Below are 9,541 nucleotides of genomic sequence, written 5' to 3' on the forward strand. Positions count from 1 at the left end.
AAAAATTGATGTGCATCTTAAAATCTCAGTGCTTAGAAGTTTATTTACCTATTATTGTTTCATTTAATCTGATGTTACAACAGAGCACTTGCATGATTTTTTTCATGTCTTTCTTGAAACACTAAGATCTATCTCAAATAACATCATGGTGTATACTACCAATTCTATTTATTCAATGTCATATCAAAGCATGCAGACCTCACCAACACACACTTTTTTGTTTTTTTGAGAAGAATGTAGTTTGATATTTATTTTAGTATAAAAGGTTTGTGCACAGTGTAACAAATACAGCTTTTACAAATCTGTTTTGAAAACGTGGTGGTTGTTTATTTGGGTTTCATACCCTCAAATACTTCATCCATCAGTTTTTTTACTTCTTTGTGTCTTATAACTGCTTGGCTCATACAGTCTTGAAGTTTAGTTCCAGTCAGTCCACTTCCACCTGGTTTGTGAAGACAACATAGCTTGCCTTCCTCGTCCATTACTACTGTTAAGGTTGCAGTTGCCAGATGTTCCTCCTTTTCAGTAGGGTCAACTGTAAGCAGAGTGTCATCAAACACAGCAAAGGAAATTGCAACCGATGAGTTCTAATACTCAAATAACTTCTCTTCTTTCAATGAACTTCTGCTACAGCAGTTTCTTCACTTATAGTAACTTCAGGCCACTGTACATTTTTTAAAGCTGCTAACAAAGCAAAGGTACAAGCATCCAAAATGTTTCCATCATGGTTGAGGCAAATGAGATCACAGTATAGAACCCAAGCAAGCTTTCCTGGAGAGATACATAAGTCCTCTTTCTGAATTATCTGAATTTTCAATGATACCTGTAATGAACTGGCTGGCCACTTGGGCCTCTTCTCCAGGAGGTCCAGACCGAAATCTCCAGGAACACGGAGGTGATAGATCCAAATTAGGAACAACATATCCTTTATCAGGGGCATCTGTTGGTGGTGCTCCAAATTCCACTTTAATTTCACAAATTACTGTAGTATTTCCCAGCTTCACTACAGAAGAACCATCTGCAGTACCAATTGAACCTACACTGACAGTTGTGGTTCTCAATTCACCAAGTTCTTTTCCATCAGGACGGCAGTTCACTTTCAAAAATCTCCTGTAATACTCCAGAGGTTCCACAGTTTTGAACCCAGATGCCATCTTCCACCCGCGGGTCCAACACACATATTTGAACAAAAATACACACTTTCTTTATTTTCTTTTTCTGTTCCTTCTCTCATTCCTTACAATTCTTTCATACACTGAGTTTGCTTCACCGTATTTTAAACTCTCCATTAATTCTGCAATTTTATTCATGGCTTATTACACTGTATATAAAAAATTAGGAGGGTTAAAGTGTTAAAAAATTAACTGATACTTTCCCCTTTCTTTGAACCCTTTGGTCCTTTCCAGAAAATTCAGGGAAGAGATAACACATCAAAATGCAAAGTGAAAATAAGTAAAGTCTTAGCTTTCGGGTTTCAAGATCCTGCTCTTTGGGGAAAGTCAAAAGAACTGAAGGCATGGGCAAAATATTTGGAAAACTACCCAATAAGTAAAGAATCAAGATGTCCTCTTGCTCATTAGATAAAAATTCCTTGGGCTGGGGGCATGAAGAAAGTTGGAAAATAAACATTGAGAGTTTAGAATGGGTGGGTCCCCAAGAAAAGAAAAAGGCCCATGTCCCAGTGTCATTGGCTGACTCTAGGTGGGTGGGGAGAAGGATGCACGAGGGGAGGGAATGTGGGGCAACAATAATCTTTAGCAGAATTGCATCTAAGTCCCAAGGGGCTTACACAGAACCAAGGCTTCAGACAAGGGCCCTGAGGATCAGGGTCACGGCCAGGAGGAGAACCTCTGAGTTGTCTGGTGACCTGGGCTTCAGTGCCCAGTTCACAGAGACATCTTGAGTCCTACCTGCTGAACTCATTCAGGTCTGGTGGCTTTCTCTGTCTTCCTTCTTTCCCAAGAACCTCTTGGATCCCTGAGCAAAAGATTTCTAGGCCCGTGGTCCACTGGGATACAGGAATCTCTGAGGGGCCCTTTGCCATCTTTTTGGCACAAGGGAACTATTCTGTCATGAGATGCAAAAAGCTCTCTGAACCAACTCAGGTCCACCTGCCTCAACTCACCTTGCAGCCTGCACTCTTCCAGCATCTCAGACTCCACATGGAGGGGGCAATGGTCTCTCCACACTGGATTCCCAACCCAGTCTAGGATTTCTGTTCTTTCCTCATTTGCAGCCTGACCAGATAGAGGAGGAAGCAGGGAGCTGGAGGTCTTTCTTAGCTTTCAAAGTATGATCCTCCCAGAAATGTACTCTCAGCATAGAGTACAATTGTGGTCCTAATTCATTAATTCATATATTTTCTATTAGCTGAGTTTTATTTTCCTGCTTCTTCCTGAGGACCAAGCTAAGACTTATTTGGTTTATTTATTTATTTAAGTTGTGGCATCCTTTCCTAGAGGTAGAAATTGTAGAAGGTGTTAATTAAATCAGGAAGGTCCAAAAGCCCCATGAAACTACATAGAAAATATGAGTTAACATTTCAAAATATCATCCCCCCACAACTATTTGTGCCATATTTATTTAATACTTGTCTCTCCTGCTAAAATCTAAGCTCAGCGAAGACATCATTTTGCTCATCACTCTATCCCTAGCACCTTGTACATTGCCTGAAACACAGTAAGTACTCAATAAATATTGTTGAATAACTGAATAAATAAAATGATAAATGAAATACCTAAGCAATTCTTGTTACTATTTTGTGACATGCCCCACCATTCCCTCAGAAAGGGCCTTACTCGGTTTATTTTATCCATAACTAGCTCTGGAAACTACTGGTTGTAACCAGTGTTTAGTAAGACTTTTCTTTACTCCCTGATTTTGCAAATTTATTACATTTTTAATGCAAAATTAGGTGAGATCCAGAAATGCAGAGTTCTTTTTAAACCACTTGATCTGAGTGTGCTTTGAACATATGTATTGAGAGAAAGTACTTTTCTAGATTAATGGAGAATTTCCAACAAATTGACTGGCCTACAGTAGTTAATTTATTTATTTTTTTCTTGAATGTAACAATACAAAGTATACTGGGTTGAAATGGGAAACAGAGGACTCATGGAAACTTATTTTGTTCTGAGTATTATAAAGTAAGATTTTTTGAAAGAATACTTTAGGTTTTAGGTTATTCTTGGCTCAAAGCAAAGATTTAAGGTGAATTCACCTCTGATTCTTCTGTGAGGTGCTCTCTACACTCTGTTTCAGTAACAATTACCTGCTAAAAATTCCTACTCCCCAGGCCCTCGTACCTGCCTGTAGTTCTCATTGACCTAAATGGAGGTTAAATGTACGTTGCTGAAGGGAGAATTCCAGGCTCCAGAGAGTATCTCTCTTGTAAGTGACAGAAGTGTGTGTGGTGTGTGTGTGTGCATGCAGAAGCCACTAAACCATGTATTTTTACCCCTACAAGGAAAGTAAGTCAATTCTGGGAACTGAAAACTAGAATAAATATCTACTTCCAACTATATAGGACATGTAGATTCACAGAGGAAAATATTTCCACTCTAGTCATTGATTCCTTTAAAATAGACTGTAAGCTTCCTAAAGATTGTGTGTGTGTGTGTGTGACTACTAATCTGTGGAAAATCTGTGTAATTAGACTCAAAATGACAGACAGCAGCAAAAGAAGAGAGGTGTGTTTCCTGTAGATCATGTGGCATCAATGATGCTGTTTACACACCTTTACTGTGGGTCTAATTTGGACTTTCATCTCAAGGTAAATATCAGTTTAGTCATCCAGGTATAGCTTCATTAAATAATGTAAAATGCAACTTTGAAAAAACATTAAATACGTATTGAACACACATTAGATAAAACTGTAGCTAGTCGACCTATATTAAGTACTTACTAAGTACTTACTGTCATATTTTCACTTTTCTTTTTAATAGTTCCTTGATTTAGTTGAAAGCTCATGTCCTAGAAAAAAATTGGGTGGAACACTGAGCAATTAGCTAATAAATTTAATTGGTAGAGGAAGTCAGTCAACATGCTTTGGTATTTTTAAAATGGTTACTGAATATCTTCACTTCAGCTTAAGGAGAAAAAGAGGAGTAACTTTCCTAGATATTTCTACTGATGTTTATATGTTAAGGATAATTCCAGAGGCTTCTTCTCAGTGTTGGGAAAAGGCCATTTGTTTGTTTTAAATTCCTGCATATTTTTTTGCACTGATCACTCAAAAGTGTACTAAATATTCATTCATATTTGGAATTCTTTAAATTGTAGAAGCAATCAGCAATAGTTTTCTAAAAGAGAAATAAAACAGTTACACGAGTGCCACATCAGTCTTGGGCAACAGATCAAATTATGGAAAGTTTGAGTTTGTCCTGGCATTGACATTTCTAAAGCAGCCACCATGAAGTATAACTTCAAATGCAGGTTTTAGCAAAGACCACAAAATACATATTTATATTGTAGTTTTTCTAACTCTTCCCTATTGTTACGGGCATTTGTCCTGCCTTTGAAATTTTGAAAAAGAAAAGCTAGGAAGAAAGCTATGTTTTTTGAGGTATGTATTTTAGGTGTATGTGGATTTTTAAAAAAATAAGGTGTGTTTTCCTCCTCCCTGTATTTCTTTCTTTTGATTTGATGCTTCTAAGAGTATGATCATTTCAGGAGCACAACTGCAACCCTCATCATAAACTGAAAGGAAGTGTCACTTGTGGATGGGCTCTGTGAAAATAAAAGATTCTCAGTATCCAGGGGGTGCTCATATTCTTTCCCTTCCTCGGGAGATAGGTCTTGATCTTTGGAGTGGAGCCTTGTCAAATGTTATCATCAGGATGCTGCTAATGGATTAAAATCTCTTCCGTGTTGTTCATTACCTTCTTTTTAAAAATTTCCCTTCTTTCCTCTTCACCTCTCTTCCCTCACTTTTCCTCCTCCAGTTCTGTAAGTGTGCAAAAGCCAGAACTTCAGTCTTCGATAATCATGGCTTCTGGCATCTAGTGACCATTGTACTGTACATTTAAATAGAAAGTAAATAATGTCGCTAAATCTTCCAAACATGTGTCTACCTTTCTTGCTCTTAAGGGTGAGTGAAGAATGTTGAAACCAGAAGCTGTTAGAGAGATTTGGCCTTTTCCCAAAGATATGAAGTTCAGGTATTCATATTGACATTTGTGACGGATTTCTAAGATCCATGCATTATGTCTTCTATGTGGTGGAAGGAGAGAACATTTGTTTTGGCTGGAATATGACCAAATCTCATTAAATAAAGTTGAGTATATTCTTAGCCTCAATATGTGGTACTAGGAATATCTGCATTTATGATGGAATTTAAAAAATCTAACTTTAAAAGTATTGATTAAGACTGGGATAGAAAAACCAATTTTTGATTTATATTAGGAAATATTCCTTTATTTTTGTGGGTGAATTAAATGCATATACCGCCATCTTCCGCTTATCTCTATATATACTTTGAACAAAATCTAGTTCATGTAGGTTCATATAATCTTAAGGAAAACAAACTGATATAAAATTCACATTGGAACTCAGTCTGGATACCATTTATTACTTCAAGTAAGTATTTGAGATTCTATTCTGGGGCTGACACTGTTCTAGAAACTAAAGCTCTAAAGGTGAGAAAAGTGCCTGTGGGGTTTGTGTGTGCGTGCGCACACACGTGCACAAGTGTGCGTGCATGACAGTGAGAGAGACCCCTACATACAGAGCCTGCATTCTAGAGGGGACAGCATTCTGCAAAGGATTACAGAGATAACTATGAAACTGCCACAGTATAAGTGCTTTAAAGGAGAAGAAGGTGCTAGGAGACTATTGCCTAATTAGGAAGGTCAGGAACTACTTCCTGCCTGCCGTCAGGACTGAACTGAGATCTAAAAGAACAGCAGGTGTTCTTGCATGAAGGAAGCTGTGGGACGGGAAAAAGGAAAAGGGAGGAACACTCCACGGAGGGAAGACCCAGTGTGGCAATGAAGAAGGTGAAATACAAAAAGCAGGCAGAGATCAGGCTATGTGTTGAAATTTGAGCTTTCACACTAAAGGCAATGGGAAACCACAGGCATTTTAATCAGGAGAGGGGGGAAAAGGGAACAGTATGGCCAGAATTTGTATTTTGAAAGGGATATTCTGGCTGCAGTATGGAAAACCACATTGACTGTACATGGGTACCTTTCATGGGAGGTTCCTGAAATAATCCAGAAAGAAGAGATGAGAGTTTGGATTGGGATGATGGTGGGAGAAAAGAAGAGAGCAGAAAGGAGTCACTACATATTTATTTGTAATGCAATGGATATAGAAGCTTTGGAGAGAGGGCATTTTACAAAAATGTCCCTGGGTTACTGGATGTGCCATTGGTGCTCAGTGGGGAAAGGCAGCGGTGCTGAGGAAGAGGGCCAGGATTAAAGGAAAACCACATGTTTTGTTTTGAGTTATTGACTTTGAAATATCCAAATGAAAATATCCAAAGAGCAGAGGGCTACAGGCCTGAAGCTCAGAGGAGAGGTCTAGACCATTGATGTACAACCGTACAGCTTTTGTGTGCTTTTGTGTGCACAACCATAATTGGCGTTCAAACCCATGGACCACGGACAATGTTGCCTAAGGAGAGATAAGAGGGAGAAGAAAAGAGGGACACAACCTGCCCGGGAAATTGCAATGTTTAAAGTATGAGAAAAAGGTAACATCAAAAAACCAAACCAATGGTCAGGAAGGTGGGAGGAAAAGAAGAAAGTCTCATGTTATGAAAGCTGAGGAAAGAGAATGATTCAAGATGGAGGAAAATAAAAATAAAACAAAATTGTTCTCTACGTGTCCTGAGGCGAGACTGAATTAACGTTTCTTTATTGACTCTGTTAATAGTCGTGTATACTAAAAAAAAAAAAAAATCTAATGACACCATTCTGACTTGAGACAGATAAACAGAAACAGGAATGCAATCAAGTAAGTGAGGCTTGATCAGTGGTTATTACATTTTGGGGTCACGAATAAGCACCATAGGGTTTTTTCTTCAAAGCACTTAATCTGGTTTGTAACTATAAGTTTGCCTACCCTCCTCCTCTCCCTCTCTCCCCCCACCCCCATCTCTATCTCTATGTCTATCTCTATGTATGTCTTACTTTCATTTTAGGGACCATGTCTAGTTTTTAACCATTGTGCCCCAGCATCTAGCATAGTGCCTACATGTACTTAGAAGGCATGCAATATTTGTTGAGGAACAAATGAGCGCATCTCAGTTGTGCAATAAAGGACAGAAAGCTCTGAATTAGGAAAGGAAGGACTTAGGTCTCTTGCTCCTCTGGGTCCTGTTTTATTAAAACATCTACAAGCCTCCCTTTCTTACTATAGAAAAGCATATGCTTTGAGTGGAAGTCTTCCAAGATAACGTCTGATCTAGAGTTCCATGGATCTGTTTACCTAAATCCAGTGAAAACTTTAGAGCAGATCTCTCTGAAAACAAACGAACAAACAAGCAGCAAAAACAAACAAAAAACTAGGCTTTTGTAAAAACCTGTTGCTATCCAGGTTGACTTTAAACTGTGCCAATGAAATCTGAAGAAGGCAAACACCTTACTGATGTTGTGTCCTATATCACAGCCTCTAGTGGTGCACGTATGTGCCATTGCTATGGTGTCCAGCGGAGCTCAGGGGGGCCTGATAGTGTCTGGCCTCAGAAGCATCCTGTTTCTCTTGCTTTCTGCCCTGGGCTTCTTTCCTGTAGCCTCAAAGTAAAAGGCTGGGCATTCATATCCTCAAGAGACCATTGACCACTGGAGGGTGAAAGCCATGAAGAAATACTCTCCTCTACACTGGTCTCAGGTGGAAAATTCTGTGGTGAATTTGACATGGTTTTTGCAGGTTCTCCAAAACACTGAGCCCCAATTCTACAGTGGTAGTCCACTCAATGATACTTTCCCTCCTCCTTTCCTGCTTTGTTTTCTCCAGGCCCCATCCCCAGTTCCTCCCTGGAGGGAGTTTTCCAAACTAAACTACCTGGCCACAAACGTTTCTCAGAAGGCTGTTTCTTGGGAAGAACCCAAGTTAAGGGATATTTCTATTGGATCAGTATAGGCACACAAAGTTCACATTACCCAATTAAGATGTTTCTGAAACTAAAATTTTTAGTATAATTTGAATTGTTCTAAAACAATATTTTGTTCATTGATTTACATTTCAACTTTAGAAAGACTCTATCATTATTCTGTTAATGAAACTTTAACTGGCATGGACTTGATTGTCTTCTAGTATCTTACCTAGGATACATTCCATGTTTTATAATGAACAAATAATCATTGTAAATAAATATTTAAATGTACTAGTAATGTGGTTACTTAATAAACTATTAAGAATAAATAGTGCTTTGCTGGTAAAAGCACAATTACTTACTTGCTAACGTGTATTTTCATAAATTTTATCTTGGATTATATTTTGTTATGTCAGGTTGGTAAAGATTTGAATCCTTATTGCTGGTGCCCTTTATTTGAACTTGGAATTTTTTCCCCATTTTCATTTGAATGATAATGCTTTTCTCTGATCCACAAATATGTTAAAGTCAATAGTATATACACATAGATGTTTCTCTTTTTATTGGAAAAAAGGGAATTATTTTTCTTCTGCTGTTCCCTGAGCCCATTAATCACAATACAATATATGATATTAATTATGCTTAAATGTAGCTTGCTTATATAATTTGTGAACCTCCAATAACTCAAGACTTTCAAATTATTTGTCTTCCATGTAGACATTTTGATTACTAAAACATTCCTAAAGCTAGAAGAAGGAATAATAACAGGATTAAAACTATGAATCACCTTTTGATTAAACACTCTGCAGTTTTTGTTGCTAAATCTTCACTCAGAAGATAATTCTAAGTCTCATTTGAACTTGTAGATTTTAATTCCATATTGATCGCCATAACCTGGTGAAAGCAATTCATATTCACTCAGATCGTAGTTTGAATTTAAACTGGATGTTGATGCTTCGTTATAACAACAGTGACCTTTAATTGTGCAGCTCTAATGGATAAGACTGAGGGAACAAAGTGGGCAGCATAAAGTGGACAGTGGCATTTGGTGACAGTCTCCGTTCAATCTTGAATTTGATGTATCTCTTAAGTTGACATGTTCATTCAACTCCGTCTCTTTTGGAGTAACCTAGACTTCTGCTCATAAAGGCTTGATAGTAATAGCAATCATAGATGCATGTATAAATAGATATATAAATCTTTCACATACATTATCTCATTTGACTTGAAAAAATATTTTTTGATGCGGATGGAACAGGTAAAATTATTTCCACTTAGGCTCAGAGAAATGGTGTTACTTATGTCCAAATTAAGAAAGCTAATAAATGAGAACCAGGTGTTCTGGGTCCCGGTCCACTGATCTTCCTGGCGTGTCCCTGTGCCCAGCATTCACTCACACTAGACCATTGTCTTCTCAGTGCGGGCCTTGCCCATCTCCTGCTCTCATGGTCTTCTCTACCTTTCTCACAAAATGGTAAAGACACATACTGGGAGCTAATTTGG

At 38.1% G+C, this 9,541-nt stretch overlaps 1 pseudogene; it reads right to left on the reverse strand.

The window, feature by feature from the left end:
* Positions 1–290: 290 nt before the first annotated feature.
* On the reverse strand, positions 291–1,160 carry LOC101282050 (exosome complex component RRP43-like; annotated as a pseudogene).
* Between the last annotated feature and the right edge of the window lie 8,381 nt (positions 1,161–9,541).

This window comes from Orcinus orca, chromosome 7 (assembly GCF_937001465.1).
Source record: "Orcinus orca chromosome 7, mOrcOrc1.1, whole genome shotgun sequence".
In the NCBI taxonomy this organism is placed as follows: Eukaryota; Metazoa; Chordata; class Mammalia; order Artiodactyla; family Delphinidae; genus Orcinus; species Orcinus orca.